At 35.1% G+C, this 17,548-nt stretch overlaps 1 pseudogene; it reads left to right on the plus strand.

The window, feature by feature from the left end:
* The first annotated feature begins 1,579 nt into the window (after window positions 1–1,579).
* On the plus strand, window positions 1,580–2,421 carry LOC112812941 (small ribosomal subunit protein uS2-like; annotated as a pseudogene).
* The last annotated feature ends 15,127 nt before the right edge of the window (window positions 2,422–17,548 follow it).

The raw sequence follows: 17,548 nt of genomic DNA on the forward strand, positions 1-17,548 counted from the left end.
TGGCTCAGATGGTTAAGCATCTGCCTTCGGCTCAGGTCATGATCCCAGGGTCCTGGGATCGAGTCCCGCATCAGGCTCCCTGCTAGGCAGGGAGTCTGCTTCTCCCTCTGCCTCTCTCTCTCTCTTTCATGAATAAATAAAATATTAAAAAAAGAAAACACAAATTTGAAAAGCTCTTAAAAACCCCAACTGGGCACGATGTATTATATATTTTACAGTGCTTGGTTTAATTTGCTAATAGTGTTTAGGATCTTTGCATTTATGTTAATGAGTGCTTTGGTTTCCAGTTTTTCCTTCTCTTTCTCAGTCTACCATGGTCAGGTTTTGCTATTGATGTTAAAGTCTCATCATTAAATGAATTACGGAGTAATCTATTTTTTTCTGTATTCTCTGAAAATGTGTGTATAAGATTAGATTTATCTTTTCTTCGCAATTTGGTAGAATTTGGCTGAAAACCACTTAGGCCTTGTGTTCTTGTGTTTGTTATTGTTCTACATTTTAAAATACTGATTCAATTTATTTGTGATAAGACAATATTGTGATAAGTCAATTTTTATAACATTATTTTCCAGAAAATTGACTATTTTGTCTACATTTTCAAGCTCATTGTCATAAAATTCTTCATTGCTTTTTCTTCCTGTAATCTGAATTTTATCTGTACTTACTGTTTTTCCCCCTTTTACATCCCTCAAATTATTTATGTGTTGCTGTTCATAATTTTACCAGTGGTTTTTATTTATGGTTTAAAAATAATCAACTTTTATCTTGTTGATTTTCTCCATTGTGTATTTGTTTTGAATTTCACAAATTTCTTTTTTTGAATTTCATAAATTTCTGATCCTGTGTTTATTATTTCCTAACTTCCATATTCTTTGGTTTATCGTATTTTCATATACTATTGATTTTGTTTAAAATTCTCATGTTTTTTTAATCAAAATTTCATGTAACTGTTAGATCTAGATGTCCAATTGATTCAGTTTATTTTATTTTGGCAAGAATATTTCATAAGTAGTTCTGTGCAAGTCTCGTTGATTGTTTTACCTTATGTATGAATTTCCTGAATAATGAGCTGCTCACCTAAGTAAAATATCAAGAGATGAACAATGAAGGATTAAATATAATTATGTTAAGTGTAATTACCAATTTTGATAGATTTGTTACATCTCAGTATTTATTCTTCTTTGTGAACCTCAAATTGTCCTATCTTCAGCTAATGGGGGTCTCTTCACCTTGCCTCCTGTGTCCTTTTCTAGTCTGTGATAGCGCTTAGGTATAGCATTTCAGAAATGACAAGATGACTAGGCTCACCTTGGATATTTTTGATCACAGCTTAGAATCAGATATATCTTCAAGGAGCCCTGCTAGTTCCTTTTTGTGGAAAATAATATTTGGAAATTATATCTAGGTGGTAAGTTTGCATTTTCTACTGGGCTATCAGTTTTTTGAGTATTTTAGTAGAGACCTAAGAGATATACATTTAATTTATTTTAAAAAGAAAAAATAAATTCTATCTTTTCCTGCTACTTACGAGTCCATACAGCATTGTCCTAGGTTCCTGTCAGAAAGGGAAACGTTCACTATGTCTGGACCTCGTGGCGTCCTGAAAATTAAGACGAAGGATGTCCTCAAATTCCTTGCAGCAGGAGTCCACTTAGGTGTCACCAACCTTGACTTCCAAATGAAACAGGCCATCTACAAAAGGAAAAGTGATGGCATCTGTATCATAAATCTGAAGAGAACCGGGGAGAATCGTCTTTTGGCAGTTCATGCCACTGTTGCTACTGAAAATCCAGCTGATGTCAGTTTCATATCCTTCAAGAATACTGGCCAGCGGCCTGTGCTTTAAGTTGTAGTTGCCAGCGGGGCCACTTCTATTGCGGGCTACTTCACTCCTGGAAATTTTACTAATCAGATCCAGGCAGCGTTCCGGGAACTGCGACTTCCAGAAGTTACTCTATCCCAGGGCTGACCGCTAGCCTCTGAAAGAGGTGTCTTAAGTTAACTTGCCTACCACTGGTCTGTGTAACGCAGATTCACCTCACACAACAACAATAAGCACCTGCTCCATGGGTCAGATGCGGTCGGTGGATTCTGGGCCCGGAGATTCTGCGCATGTGCGGCACCATTTCCCACGCGCACTCTCCGACGGTCCTGTGTGATCTCTACTTTAACAGAAATCCTGAAGAAATTGAAGAGTATACTGCTGCTAAAAAGGTTGTGAACCAGGAGGAATTTCAGGGTGAGCGGACCTCTTTAGCACCTGAATTTACTGCTACTAAACTTGAGGTTGCAGCTGTGTCTGCAGGCAGGCAGGCAGGTGCCCCCTGTGCCTGCCAGCGGTTCCCTACGGAAGACTGGAGCATGCAGCCCCCGACCCCCACTGAAGACTGGTCTGCAGCCCCGCTCTGCTCATGCCACTGAGTGAACACTGAGTGGTCTTAAGCTGTTCTTCCATGGTCTCTTAAATAGAAAATGGAATATAAAGTTGGCAGAAAAAAAGTTTCTAAAAAAGTAAGTAAATAAACTACAAATTCATAAAATTTATTTCCCAAATTTAAATGGCAATCATAGGATTTTATTTAATTTGTTTGATTTGTATCTTTATCTTGTCTTTTTTGCTGAAAATCTTGGTTCGTAATGATATTAGTATAATAACGTATATGCTGTAATCTATTTTGTGTGTAGTGGAGTATGTGTATATGCTTATAATAGTTTTAAAATTATACTAACATTAAACTTAATAACAAGCCCAGTAGCTGCAATTTAAGATTTAGTGATCTTTATTTTTGGTTTCACTTATGAGTATATTCAGTCAAAATTGTATTTTTAAATTAACTAAGATAAATATCCTTGCCATTATGCTACCAATTTATTATAAAGTAACATTAGTGAGTTTCAATTTGGTTTTTATTTTAGGGATTGCCTCACTTTTTAAATTTAATGTTATCTTTTAAATACATAAAACATGAGCAAGGTTCTAAGGTCAAAACTATAAAGAAGGCACATTAAAAAAATACCTAGCTTTCATTCTTGTACTTTCCACCACCTCTCTTTTGTCTTCTTCCTATCTAAAGTTTACTATTTCTTCTAAGTAATACTTGGTTTATCCCTTCACTGTTTCTTTTAGAAAGTATTAGCACATATGTGTGTATATGTGGATGAGTGTGTGTATGAATTCTTACACCTTTGTTACCCAAAAGGTACCCAAAGAGGTATAACGTTTTTTCATTCTTTTGTATAACCTTTGTGCTTTTGCAAATAGTAGGGATGTAAATAGCCTTGTGCATTAGTCACTTAATATTTCTGTGAGTGTATCTTCAGGGCAGATCCCAAAAGTGAAATTTCTGGGTCAAAGGGTAAATGTCTGTTTAATTTAGCTAATTAATAATTTGCTAATATCAAATCTTAGAGGTGGTATGGTTTTGAATTTCTACTAGAAGTGTATGAAAGTGATTGTTGGGCGCCTCGGTGGCTCAGTTGGTTAAGTGTCTGCCTTGGGCTCAGGTCATGATTCCGGGATCCTGGGATCGAGCCCTGCATCGGGCTCCTTGCTCAGCGGGGAATCTGCTTCTCCCTTTGCCCCTCCCTGCTGCTCTTGCTCACTTTCTCTCTCTCTCACTCTCTTGCAAAAATAAAAATAAATAAATAAAATTCTTAAAAAAAAAAGTGATTGTTTTCTCACAGCCTTAACAACAGCGTATGTTTTCAAAATGTTTATCTGTTTTTAGATATCATGCCTCACTGTAGTTTCAATTTGTATTTCTCTTATTATATATGTGATTAAAGGCCGTTGCTGGTTCTTTTTCTGTGAACTATTTTCCATGTCATTTACCTATTTTTTTCCTAAAGCTTTTGGACTTTTTCTGCTTATTTCTTAGATTTTTTTTTTTATTTAATAGCAATGTTTATTTAACCTCTCTATGTGATTTAAAATGCAAATATTATATTCAATTTTGTCATTTATCCTTATCTCTCTTACCATCCCTCCCTCCCTTCCTTTCTCTTCTTTATTCATACCATGCACATTTTTAATATCAAAATAATCAGGAATTTCTTTTTTGATTCTAGATTTTGAATCACAGCAAGGAATTTTTTACCTTTCCTAGATAAAAAAGGAATTCACCTGTATAATTCACTAGCACAATTTTATTTTAGCATTTAGATATCTGATAGTATTTTAAAAAATTCTCATGGTCTGCAATGCATCTTTTGATATAAAGAATTTTATTATTGGTTAATCGTAAATATTTTTTAAATATCTCTTATGTTTTTTTTTTTGATGAATGAGTTATTTAAAAATAGTCTGTATAGGGGCGCCTGGGTGACTCAGTCAGTTAAGCGTCCAACTATTGATCTCAGGGTTGTGAGTTCAAGCCCTGCATTGAGCTCCGTGCTGGGTATGGAAAAAAAAAAATTAAAAGTGGTCCGTATAATACCACTTCTTTGACAATTTTTGAGACTTTATGAATTAGGTGGTCATTTTTCTAAATGTTCAGTATGTACTTAAGTATTCTCCACATGTTGCTCCAGAGTTCTGCATATGACCACTAAGTAAATTGTGTAGACATTTTGTTCAAATTTTCTGTATCTTACTATTTTGTCTGCTTGGCTTGTAAGAACCTGAGTTTTGTCAAAATCTTCTATGTTGTTGGATTTGTCTATTTCAACTTATAGTTCTGGCCAGTTCAGCTTCACATACTATAAGAGTGTTTTACCACATACAAGAATTAGCATTTTTATATATTCTTAGAGAAATGATACTTTTCTCTGTGTAAATATAGTATATGTATTTAATATATACTAAATCCATCCTGCTTAGGTCTGTTTTTTTCTGATGTTAGAATAATAGACTTAACTGTAACTGCATTAACATTTTCTTGGAATATACTTATTAATTATTTTAATTTCTATTTTTACTTGACCTTGGGTTTTGGTTGCATGTATTATAAAGACCATATAGCTGAAATTTGATATTTTTATATAACCTGAAAATATGTGTCTTAATAAGTTTAGTTCATATATTACTGAGAAGTAAGGGTTAGTTTATCCCAGATTGGTGTACTGCAGGTTGGGCTACAGAAAGATTTGAGTTCATACATTCCTATAAAGCTCTGTGGAGATGAGTTATGGTCTGGTGACTAAGAAAACCACTCCTGGTACATATTAAGGTTGGAGTCCCAGCCCCAGGTTATATGAAGAGAACATGTCAAATCTTGCTGCTAGGTTGACAAATCACATGGCTTGAACCAGAAGGGGCAGATAATGCCACCTATCTACTACAAATACCGAGATTGCAGGTCAGGGTTAAAGCCAAGGTTCTGCCTTGTCAAATTGCTGATTAGTCTGGCTCCTGATCTAACCATGGAGAGATTTAATGCTTTCCATGGATTAATGATATTTAAAAGCTCCACAGCTTATATCTGAGGACCTTTTTCCAGTCTGAAACCTACCCTGAAATTCTCTTCATTGCCCTAGAATTGAAAGGGTAATGCAGGATATGCACACTAGTTATTGCTTCTATTTTTATGGGTTTTCCCCAAAAAACACTACCCTAGAAATGTCTGGTGTCTGGGCTTCTAGCCATATAAACTTTATATATGACAACACATAAAATAAATACTGAATGCCTGATTAGTTTCTATACATTTACTTTTCCTTTTAAGTTTGTTTTATATTCTCTGAACTACTTTTCTCTCTCTCTCTCTTTTTTTTTTTAATTTGGGGACTATTTGAGCTGCTTTTGTTTGCTTTCACATATCATTTTTCCTTTTAATGGTTTTGAATGTATATTACAATTTTATTTATAATATTTTATCCTGAATATTTAACACAATTTAAAGTTAATAATTCAAACATCTACTGACCAATGCAAAGACCCTAGAACTCTTTAAATTTTATCATCCCAATTTTTACATGTATTGTATTAAGTATGTTTTATTTGCCCTCTTTTGAGCTCCACAGATTACAACTTGTTGTTATTGTTATTATTCTTATTTTACACAGAAAATACTTGTTAGATATACTTACTTTTTTCCCCACTGTTAAGCATTTTCATCAGTAAGTAGATTACTTAGAAGTCTCTTCAGTGTAGACTTACTTATGGTAAAATCTCTCTGTTTTTATATATCTTAAATTTTTTTTGTCTGTTTTTCTCTCCCTGTTGAAAGACAGCTTTGCTAGGCACACACTATTAGGTTAACAACAATTTTTCTGTACAGTTAGAAAATAACCTTCCACCATGTTTTGGCTTCCATGCTTGCCATTGAGTTTTTATTTGTTTTTCTAAGTGCTTTTTAAGTTTTTCTATTCATCTTTGGGATTCCTTGACATTACTCTTAATATAAATGGGAATTAATTTTTCTTGACTATGCCGTATGTAGTGTCTATGCTTTCCAATTACCCATTCATTCTTCATTTCCTTGCAGTTCCATCATTCTTTCCATACTCTCTTTAATTCCATCACTGCCACATTAGCCCACTCAAAAGTCACCATCCTCTACCAGATTGACAATACACTGTCTTTTACATAGTTCTTGACGTCCCTTAGCCTGCCATAGTTACACATACTTGATTTATCCATTTGTTAAAGTCTTTTTTCTTGGGCTATTGGATGTGGTAGGCAAAATTCTAAAGATGCCTCCACCCCAAGATTCCTGCTCTTTGATTATTCACACACTAATCTGGGCACTGTTGTGAAGGGATCTTGCAGATATAATCAGAGTTCCAAGTCAGTTACCCTTAAAATATGGAGATTATCCACGTGGCCTGACCCAATCAAGTGAGCCCTTTTAAAGTAGGGTTTTCTCCAGTTGGCTACAGAAAGGGTAGTCAGAGAGATTTCAAGTGCAAGAAGGAACTCGCTCACCAATACTAGTTTAAAGATGGAGTGGAGAGTAAGGTAGTATGTGTGAAGGAATGTGGACAGCCTTTACTTGCTGAGAGAGACCCCTGACCCACAGCCAGCAAGAAAATGTGGACCTCAGTCCTACAGTGCTGTAGCTATGGGTGAATTCTTCCAACAACTTCAGTGGGTTTGGATATAGATTCTTCTCCACAGTCTCCAGATAATAGACCAATTTGGCTGATACTTTGATTTTAGTCTGTGAGAACTTGTGCCCAGACCAAGATAACTGTGATAGAATAAATAGATATTGGTTTAAGCTGCTAAACTTGTGGTAATTTGTTATGCAGCACTTGTATGCATAAAAATTTGCTAAGAGGACAGATCTTATATTAAGTGCTTTTATAACAAAAAACAGAGGTATTTTTGAAAACAACAGAAAATTAATATCTTGGGCCTCCATACTCCTGGCTCTTCTCTAATCATTATGACCAGTCTGTCTCTGGCTTATTTTCTGGATTTTCTTCCTCTGTCCAATCCTTAAAAGCTGGGCTTTTCTATTGATCTTCAATCAGTCACTACCTTTATAATTTTGTCACCGAAAACAAGAGAGTCTATCAATCTGTGCAAAAGTTCTTTCTCTTTCCTTCTTTATGAGGTAATGGATCTCATGTTTTTGTGTTTAAATAGCATTTGCAAATCTTGAGTATTCTCTCAATTCTTCAGCTTATAGAAAAAGTTAAGGATAAATATAAAGAAAACAACCCTATACAACATTTTAAATTTGACACTAAAACTTCACTTAAAATTTAACTGAATCCATAATTTTTTAAACTATTCTGTTTTCTCTGATTTCTTTTCCAATCCCATTCTGCCCTTATTGTCTATGTAATAACATGTAGAATTTAATATTTTTATTAGGATTGTTTGCTAGTTGTTTCAAGTATATGTGTCTCCTCTCCCTAAAGGTGAGGAATTCTTAGGTTTTTGAAAGGAGGGACTGTACCCTATTTTGGAACTCCACCCCCAAAGAGAGCACAATTATGGGAACATTAAATATGTTTAATGCAAATTTTCAGACTTACAGAGAAAATGAGAACTAAAAAGGGGACTTCTATAATAAAGGGAGAAATGGGGATGTGTTTGCATTAGTTCCTACCACCACATTATCTTGAATTTCTCTCCACTGTCAACATTTTAACTCAGAAATACCAAGACCACAGTGCAACCACAGAGAAAGAGGAGGACCATATTCTATTTTTTTTTACTTTCCTTACCAAAAAATACATAAATTTATGTCTAGCATCTTCTGTATGTATCTATTCTAGCTATTTTCTTCTGGGCCATATTAAGACACAGGTTTTTCAAAGCAGAGCCCTTGATTTGTTTTGACAGAGACAGCACAAGGGACATTTGACAAATGCTAAGTAATCAACACCTAAAGATGCCTGACAGAGCTAGCAGATTTTGCCCATTTAACTTGCTTTCTTTAATGCCTAGCCTAGTCTTGTGCACAGCTGAAATCTAATAAACTCTTTATCATGATAGATAAGAATACCCTGAGGGCCATGGACTGTAGAGACCTCAGGTCATATCTGGCCACTATGCTTCTCCTTGTCCCAAATATGAATTTATTCATGATTAGTTCTGCTTGCTACTGCAATCAGAAAAGCTAAGGAGGTCATATGGAGACTGGAGGGAAAAGATGTGATGAATGTAGAAACAATAGGAAATGATGAATGGTCCTACAGCCTCTCTGGGCAAGAGGTTTCAAAAGAATGCATAAAAAAGAATAGATTTTCCTGTGTCTGAATGTATTGTCAAGAAATAAACTACTTAAAATGCACCTTTTTAATGTTCTCATTTGTCTTTTCTACATATCTCAACACACTCTTTTGCAAAAGCAAAATACCACAGCCTGATTAAATATTAAAAATCCCCACACAGAGTCTGTGATAAAATGTTATAAGTGTCATCAAAGGCATTTCAGAATATTATAATACAAGTGAAAATAAAGGCCAAGAACTATAGCAATGCAATGATTATTGATAATAAGATAATACTAGCTACTATTTATTAAACATTTTCCACCTGCTAGGCACACTGCTAAGCAGTTTATATAAATTAGCTCATTCACTATTTTTTAAAAGTATGGTTATGTAGACAAATGATAAAATGGAGGAAAAACTTGTCAAAAGTTATATAGCAAATAGAGAGTCAGGATTTTTACTCATTGGTGTCCTGCTCAAATTCTTAAAATCCATGATATACTGCCTCTCAAAAAGATTTACCATTGATTTTAAATGTATTTTTAGAAATTGAGGGTTTTTTTGTTAAAGATTTATATTTTATTTCATAGTATTTTCCTAGCGTCATCCTAAAAATCAGTGTTTCAGAAAGAGAGATGTGCTTCTGAACTATGTTGTTATGCATTTGCCTTCCATATCTTATGTCAAATGATGCTAATGGATAAATTTTGAGAGGATAATGTGAGGTATATTTAAGCAAGTAACGTGTCTTCATCAGGTTAGATTATAAGTGAAGATGACATAGATTAAGGGAATTAGTGTGAAAAAAGGCTTCATTTTTCTAGACAAAAATATGTTCGAGCATAAATTGAAAATGTGAATCAAATTCAACTCAACCCTAATTTTTAAAATCTATTGATGTTGAAAGAAGCAAGTACAAAGTCATACTTTTTCCTCTCTAATTCTGATGGGTTTTTCTTTGTCTCTGTAGTTCATGTACTAATTTGAATGTCATGTTAATGGAGGTACTAGTTTTGTGGTGTTTAAATTGCTGTCTTTTACATGACAAGCTTATAATGACTCGTTTAAATAAGTAACATGTTTTCATAGATTAAACAGAAATGTTACTATACTTTTTCTGATAGATACATTTTACATGTGGTAAAATAAAGAGATAGTTTTAAAGAATGTGCATATTTTATCTAAATTTTTGTAGCTCTATGTCTACTGGATTTTGGAGATGGAATTCTGTAATTTTCAGAGAGAAGAAAAGATTTGCAGAAAGTTCTGATCAAATAGTATATAATATTAAATGTTGTGATAACCATCTTCAAAGAGATCTTGGAGCAGGTAGTTTTAGCCAGCATGGAAGATTTTGGTTTTCTCTGTAGAATAGTTCTCCACAGAAGGTTTGATTGCAAGACAGGGGGCCAGTCCTAGAGAGTTTGGACCTGGAACTAGATGTACTCACCAGAGAAGTTGCTAGTGAGGTGAGGATGTCCAGCCAGACAAGAAAAGTCAGTTATCTTGAGAAAAACTGACAAGTAACTGGTCAGTCTGAGGAACTACTGTAATAGCAGGTGTACAAGGCAAAAACCAGAAATCTACAGGGAAGTAATATATTAAGATGTGGTAAGCAGACAGGCCAGTTACTTGTCAACAGATGTGAGGAAACAGACTAGCCCTAAAGCATGGAGTTTGAGGTTCAGAATCAGGTCTCAAGTGGCAAGGATGGGGACATGAGACAATCGGAATCTCAATCCTGAAGAATCCCTTGCTGTGCTGGTTTGCTTATCAAGGTCAGGACAAATTACAGAGTTCAGATAGGAGACAGAATCCCCCTGGGAGGAATCAAGTTACTAGAACTGAAACATAAAGTAGAACTACAGGAGCAACCAGATCAACTGAGTATTGATCACAATCATGACTTCTCTCTCCAGCAAGGATTGAAATCTTTCTAAAATTGAGACAGGGCTTGTAAATTGGCATTAGTGACTATAGGCAGAAGATTACATGAGACATTTCCCAAGTCTTCTGATTATAATAAACCAGAGCGATTATGGTAAGTTTTCACTTTAGGACTGATACTTAAGGCAATAGACACATCATTCACTTTGGTTTAGGTTGAAATGGTTGAGCAATCATTTTCACTATTAGCAACATATATGCGATAGAAGGAAAACATGGATAGAAAGAGCTACAGCTCAACAAACTAAATTGGAGGGATTGTAAAGAGGAGAGGTACAAGAAGGTCCAAAAGGTCACACTGAAACACCCTTCAGAAATTATGCTCCGGACTCAGCCTGATAGTTTGCTGCTTTAAGAAAAACATTTGTCAACTTTGTATTGAAGAACTTACTTGGCTAGGGGAAGGGAGATTTTACTTTTACTTCTGATTTATTCACTGTATAGGTATGAGAATTATCTGGGCCTTTAGTTGCTTCCTGAACAATAAATAAAAGAAATGAGATCTCTTAGAAATACTTGATTAAGTAGTTCTCTATTTAAGGAAAATTTTTGTAATAATACACACTTGCTAATAGAACAGAACTTTGAAAATGTTATGTTAGCTAAAAAGTTAAATTACCGCCTTAAAATTCTGATCACATATTTGCTTCTCAATCACACCGACACACAAAGATTATGATCACCATCAGAAGAGACAACTTTGAACATGAAGTCTGGTGACAAATAGCTGTAATTTCACAAATATCACTCCATTCTTCAAACTGTAATAATAATTTCAGTTCCCACTGTGGACTTTAGATTCTAATTTATATTTTAGGTTAAATATATTAGTCTCTTCCAATAAAAATGAGATAAGCGTATTATCACGAAGTAAGAGCAATGACATAAATTTGCACATTTTGTAACTTTAATGTACAAACCAACTCATTTTGTTTGATAAGCACATGTGGAAATTTTTTACTTCAACCAATCCAGAATTTTATGTCCCTTTAAAAAAGAAAAATAAATATATCAGTAGCCCTTGGGGATTTTGTACAGCTGGGGAAAGAAACGCTGACCCAGCAAGCATTGAGAATTTGGTGCTGAGATAATGTTTGCACAAATATACATCACTTTCTTTTCACTACTCAGAGCCATGGAATTGCTGCTTGGCCTGGCAGCTCGATTATTTCCCATGCTGGCACCAGCTGTTCTATACTTTGATGGACTTAACCACCCAAGACAAAAGTATACATTTGTTCTCCAAATGACTTCATGGAGTCTTTTGAAGGCAAGTGAGGACCAATTCCCAAACTTCTTGCTTTCTTTAAATAACTCCTAATACATTATATATACTTCCCTTATTCTTTTTCTCTCAGGCCCCAAATCAACTAAATCATGTGTGTTTTGTTTTGTTTTGTTTAATAAACACACTTTAAACTGGCTTTGCTCAAACCTAAGATACATGCTCACAGTCAAATTTTCCAGTTCTAAAAATATCTTCACACCTTACTATCTAACAGCTTGACCTCCTCATCTTTCACATTCTTAAGATGTTTTGGCATACATATCTATTCTAACACCAGCAGAAGTCTAGGGTTTTACCTCTGAAGAGGCCTCTGAACTGCAAAATACCAGGCACATAACCTAATACTTACCTAAACCTAGCCCCAACCCCTAACTCTGAATCTAAATTTAACCCTAACCCTAACCCTCTGAAGAGGTCTCGGAATGGCAAAATACCAGGCACATACACTATCCCTAACTCTAGATCTGAAGAAAGTGGCTTCCTGAACACATGATAACAAAAGCTGAGAAACAGCCAAAAAAAAAAAAAAAGTTTTGGCGTAGAAAGCAAAATGTCTGAAAGAATTTTACACTTATAATAACAGAGGGCTCTTTGTAAGGTAAAAATTAGAAAAAGTGACCACCATGATATCACATTATCAAGTGCTATGGAAATGTAGTTAATTTTTTTCATTATTTTAAGGTCTTGGCATCCTGCAGACATGAAATTCAGAACACAAAGCAGATCACCTAGATGAACAGAAAAGAGCCCATGTTGATGCTAGTGACACTTTTGATAGCCTCTTTGCTCAGTTCCTAGACCTTGTTAACTCCAGTAACCTCCACTTTTCTCCCTTCTATTCATGATCAGGTTCACACTTTTCTGACAGCAGAGCACCACCTCTAAAGTCTCAGTGAATCTTTTTTACCTCTCCATCTTTCTTGTTCTTCACTCCCTTCATCCTCTCTAGTCTCTTATCTTTCAGCACAGTCCTAGAAACACACTCTGCCTTGTCTGAACCTGAAACAGTTTCATTGATCTCTTCAGTGACATCGTAGATTTGTTCACCCACTTCACCTGGCTTGCCAATTCCCTTTTTTAAAGTACAGACTTGTTTTCTCTGGCAGAAAACAAAAGGTTTAGGTGCATTCTTAGAGAAAGTACTTTATGTAGGTGCATCCTATCATAAATTCATCCTCTGCTTCTTGGCTAATAATGACTCTTGGGACCTGCTATTCCCACTGTTTCTATGATGTTTAGAACCAGAAAAGCAAACTTTGGGGGAATATAGCAAAAAGCAGTGCCATTTTCTAGTACTTTATTAGAGGCCTCTAGAGGAAAGGGATTGAAAATCTTTTTTTCAAAATGTGAGATTCAGATTGGTAGCAATAGAGTAATTATACTCTGTTACTAACCACAGAATGTTGGATTGGGGGGCATCTGGGTGGCACAGTCGGTTAAGCATCCAACTCTTGGTTTTGCTCAGGTTGTGATCTCAGTGTTGTGAGATCAAGCCCCATGTTGGGCTCCATGCTCCGTGCTCGGAGTCTGTTTGTGACTCTCTCTGTCCCTCTCCCTCTACCCTTCCCCCACCCCCACTTGCACGTGCTCTCTCTCTAAAAAATAAATTTAAAAAAATGTTAGATTGGAAAATCAATGCTCATTCATGTAATTTTTATTTCTCACTAAGCATTATATTGATTGATTAAATATGCTCACTCTACTAGCCATTTAAAATAATCTTTCTATTTTTATTTCCTAACTCCAATGAATTTCTTTAGAAAATCCCAGCAGTTGACTTCTGCCCAATCACAGCCAGGGTTCACTTTTTTTTGGGTTTGTGCAGTTATATTAATACAAAGTGGAAGGCTCTGTGTCCAAATTTACTACCCTTTGAATAATTCTAGAAGTCTCTTTGACTTTTTAGACCAGAGGCTGTGTCAGTTTGTATTATTGGTACTTACCTGATTAATCTGTTACAGGTATGTCCTGCTGGATTGAGATTTCTGTAAGTACAATCAGGCTTGTAGGATCTCTTCCCTACTAATTTCTCACAGCAAACTTTGTCACATTATCATAACTCATAGGACTTGTAAGATTCTCATTTAGTTATTACCATATAGACTAATGGTTAAGTGCCTAGGTCTTCAAGTTAGACTATGTGTGTTCAATTCAAGTTCAGCCATTTATTGTGAGACATTAGAGACTCAATGTATCTCTGAGTTCACTGTGATCATCTATAAAATGGGGATAACAATAGCACTATCTCTTGTGTGGTTGTGAAGCAGAAATGAGGTAGTTCATATAAATGTCATAACCTGATGCCTGATAAATGGCAAACTCAGTAAGTATAAGCAGTGTTTATTAATGGATGTAAGTAATGATGCTGTAAAAGCCTTCAACAAGTATGTGTATTTTTTTCTTTTGTAAAGACCTGCCATTAAGGCTGCCCTAAATATTTTTTAGGTTATCTTTACCTATAGATTTCTCACAGATTCAAATCTACAGTGGAAATGAGTTTTTTCTTTAACTTTGAAGATGTTTTTGTAGCAGTCCTTAAGAAGACTCCTGTGTGATCCACACGAGTAACATAGACCTTCAAGTGTCTCCTCTCTCCAGGCAACAACAGCATAAAATACGTAAACAAATGAGTAACTTTATTTGCTGAGATTTAATTGATTATTCATGTTACATTATTGTTCTTCCTCAAAGTTTCTGTCCCCCTTAGGTAACATCCCTCATTATCAGAAAGAGGAAATTTCTCAACATGTTACTTTGACGGCATAATTTACCTAGATGATTGTCATTATGATGATGCTTTAGATTTGTTTAGTCCACTGTCCTGAGCAGAAGAATAGCTGGCTTCTATTCTTCTTCATACATTATTGAAAAATGCTACATTCCCATTGGTGAAATTTTGTTGAATGATTGTGTAGCATACCTCTTTGTGAAGTGGAGAGTGATAAATGAAAACACTCTCTGCCTACACTCCTGATTTAATTGGTTATTAAAATAATCTCATATTGGACTTGTATTTTACTCTTAGAAAATTGGCAAAATACTAATACATTTGGTTTAACTAGGCCATGTTCATGTCTTATTTAACTTTGATTCCCTCACATAAACTCATTTATTAAGAATAAATGCCTGCTAAATCAAATTAAGTAGCCAAACAGTAGAGAAATGAAAGTTGTGATTAATAAGATGGGCCAGAATGAGATACTGTTCTTGTTGAGAAGCTTACTTTAATCACCTTGTTATTTTCTAGCATAATATAATCATTTATTAACATGATAGAATATTTTCCATATATAGAAGATAATAGTTTAGTATTATGTTGATATCTGCCTGAGAATAAAATAGGCACTTTATCGAATTCATTGGAGGTGTCATGAGAATTGATATCTAAAACTAGTTGTGGGAACAAATTTAAATTCAAAAATCTGGAAGAGTTCACATTTAGATATTTCCTTATGCCCACTATTGTTTGGGAATAATGCAGTTTCAATTTATAGAACTCCATCGTGTCCTTTAGGACTGGAGAGAAACTTGATAGGTCCTCCATTGAACCTAGAGGGGAACACACTGCAATAGGGTGTTCATCCAAAATCAGTAATGATATAAAGTTGATGATCTCTACTGGAGGAAAAAGGTGGTGGTGTAAGATGCTGCACACTAAGCACATTACTCATTATATATGTATTTAATAATTCTGGACTTGACTAATAAAGTGCTTTGTAGCATATATGCCTTTTTCCCCCTCAGAATTAAATGTCTGAATTTTGAGGAATTTTAGCATGCTTTGGTGAGAGGAATAGGCAACTCATTTTCAGAAAATTCAGGCACTAACTGCTTTTCACCAAAAGGTATATTATTGACCAAAATTTGGCAGTCTAATCTGGAAAATCAAAATGAAGAATTCTGCTACTAGCGAGAGGAATGCATAGGTAGAGAGAGGTGAAGAATACAAGTTATTTAGCAGCTTTGGACCTTCTCTCAACTTCGATTTAAATATTGGAAAAATATCAATGTTATCATTTCCAGAAGCCATTCTTTTAGAAATGAAAATTAGAATATGATGGAAAAATACAGTGTTGGGAGTTATCCATCAGGAAACCAAATGAAAGGTGTGTAACATCTATCCACCTTCGTGGTGAGGGCTGTGTATTACACATCTGCCTTAAAACTTATTGTGCTGGAAACTTCACCGCAAAGATTCCAGTTTTTCATAATGACTTTTTAGTGAAAGTGAGTGAAATTTAGCTGCTAGGTATGTGCTTCTCAAACAACAGACAATGAGATCTTTTAACATTTCCAAAGCTATTTTCTTTGGAATGCTATTCTGTGAGATTTGGTAGAAAAGGGATCCTATGACAGAATGTTTGGGAAACAATGAATATTTTATCCCCTTGTTGTAAATTCACTGTATATATATTTTTTATGTTAAAGACTTAAAATTCCTAGAGTAAATAAAAACTGAAAAATAAAACAAAAAATCCTGCTAATTCAATGAATACAAACATTATATATATATATAACGTGTAATGTAAAAAAATATATATCCATGCATATACATACATATGTGTGTTTATAAGTATCCTTGAATCCATTTTTCCCTGAACACCTGCTAATATTTTGTGGCACTGGCTGATACTGAACACAGTCTTGGAAAGGCTGGTCTAAGGAATTAAAACCTGTAAATTATAAAGGAAATACTTTCAGGTGAAAGGGATGCCTGTGGTAGCCGTCTTCAACTACTCTGTATTTCCATCCAGGTCACTTCATAATTTTATTCCTTTCAGTGGACTCTGTCCTAGGGATAAAGAAAAAATGCCACTTACTACTCCAGAGGAGCTATTTACTGCAAATAATTACAGTGGGGCCTGGTAAAGGTATAATGATAATAAGAAGATATATTAGCTTAGGTTTTCTTGGTAGCAAATAACAAAAGCTAAATCACAGTTGGATTCATGAAACCCAGAGGCAGAAATATAACCAGGCTCAGTAAAGGTCTAGAAAGTAGCTATATCATTTCCAGTAATGCAGTGCTTTTTAACAAAGAGTATCTTCCTAAGCAAACATTCAGGATTTTGTCTGGAGATTCACAATGAACTCTGTTGCTGATTGGAGTGTATATATATATATATATATATATACATGTACACATATACATATGATACATATTAAAGAAAACATACATAAGTGGTTGTTTTGTAACTGCAACATGTATGCCAGGCATTGGTAATCACCAGAAGTTACTGCCAGTGTCTATGTTTAAGCTGGCCTATGACTTGTTTCCTATTATCACTGTTGCCCAGCATGAGTTTGTCAGAGATACTCTCACATTCTGACTTCCAAGATCTCTATCTTGCTATGCAGACTTAACCATTAGTATTTGCAGAATTTAATGAACATAAACATTTCAGATAAAGCCAAGATCCCCTTTAATTTAATCCCTGCCCAATGCCATTCCCTTTTCTTCTTGCCCAGACGCAACTGCAGTCATGATCTTCAGTCCATATTTCTATACTTTTACTATTCACATGCACTTAACATTCACCAGGGCCCCACCTCACCCCACTCCACCCCCCAACCTCATATACCCACATTATTTATAATGGGAAAATTGATATTGTATTTTCCAGGGTCCCATGGAATACCTTCTCCATCCATCTCCCGAGATCCTGAGCTGCATGTGGATGGGGCATGGGTGGGTAGAGGGAC

This window comes from Callorhinus ursinus, unplaced genomic scaffold (genome assembly GCF_003265705.2).
Source record: "Callorhinus ursinus isolate GAN/ISIS: 27379988/994484 unplaced genomic scaffold, GSC_fseal_2.0 scaffold16, whole genome shotgun sequence".
Taxonomy (NCBI): domain Eukaryota; kingdom Metazoa; phylum Chordata; class Mammalia; order Carnivora; family Otariidae; genus Callorhinus; species Callorhinus ursinus.